At 72.3% G+C, this 1,076-nt stretch overlaps 1 non-coding gene across 1 annotated transcript; it reads right to left on the reverse strand.

Moving 5' to 3' along the window:
* Nucleotides 1–154: 154 nt before the first annotated feature.
* On the reverse strand, nt 155–306 carry LOC129358041 (5.8S ribosomal RNA). The gene has a single exon (XR_008605741.1). It is a non-coding gene; the product is annotated as a 5.8S ribosomal RNA (ribosomal RNA).
* Between the last annotated feature and the right edge of the window lie 770 nt (nt 307–1,076).

Raw genomic sequence — 1,076 nt, forward strand, 5'->3', positions numbered from 1 at the left:
GACGAAGGCGACGGGGGTGGGGAGCGGGACGGAGCGGGGGAGGTCGGGCCGAGGCCCGACACCCCCTCCCGCCGCCGCCGCCGCCACCACCACCACCAGCGCGCCTGCGACAGGCCCCAGCCGCGGAAGGTCTCCCTTCCGATAGATGGCAAAGCGACCCTCACAGGCGTAGCCCCGGGAGGAACCCGGGGCCGCAAGGTGCGTTCGAAGTGTCGATGATCAATGTGTCCTGCAAATCACATTAGTTCTCGCAGCTAGCTGCGTTCTTCATCGACGCACGAGCCGAGTGATCCACCGCTAAGAGTTGTCTGTTTGAGGTTTCGGACGAGCTCCGTGACGACAGGGTTACTACGGTTCCGCTGACCGGCCGGCGCTCGACTCGCCGAGGGAACGCGCACGCCCCGTGCAGGACGGGCGCCCCCTACCGAGGCGAGACATTGAACCCCCCGTGCCCTCTCCGGGAGAGAGGGGAGAGTTGGGTACCGGTCCGGCGCGCGGAGGGCCGCCAGGGCAACGTGGCCGCTCCGCGCGGGAGGTGTGGAGGTTCCGAGTGTGGGGCAGGCGCCGTGCGGGTCACCGTGCGCCCCGGGCCGCCCGGCGCATCCTCCGACGCGCGCGCCGACGTCCGGTCCGCGAAGCCTTCGGGACCGGCGCGCCGACAACGCGCGCCTGTTTGCGGAGGAGGCCGTGCGGCGCGCGAGGCGCCTTCGGTGGGCGGTCGGCCCCGGACTAGGAGGTGGAGCGGTCCGCGGCGGAGCCCGTACGCCGAGCTAACAGCGCACGGGTCGCCGCGGCCGGACGACGGCACGGGGAACGTCCGCGCGTGGAGGGCCCCGGGACCGACGGACGGAGCGTGAGCACCGCCGCCGCCGCGTGGCCCGCGCGCGCCGCCGAGACCCCCCGTGCCGGGGGCAGCCTGACGGACGCGGGTCTCCGGCGAGCCGGCCACCCGCGCCCTCGGCCAGAGTTCCGAAGACTGCGACGGGGGAGAAGGGGGGCCCCCCCTTCTCCCGCTGTCCTTTCGGTGTGTGATCCTTCCGCAGGTTCACCTACGGAAACCTTGTTACGACTTTTAC

Source organism: Poeciliopsis prolifica, unplaced genomic scaffold (assembly GCF_027474105.1).
Source record: "Poeciliopsis prolifica strain line A6 unplaced genomic scaffold, Auburn_PproV2 SCAFFOLD374, whole genome shotgun sequence".
NCBI classification, from domain to species: domain Eukaryota; kingdom Metazoa; phylum Chordata; class Actinopteri; order Cyprinodontiformes; family Poeciliidae; genus Poeciliopsis; species Poeciliopsis prolifica.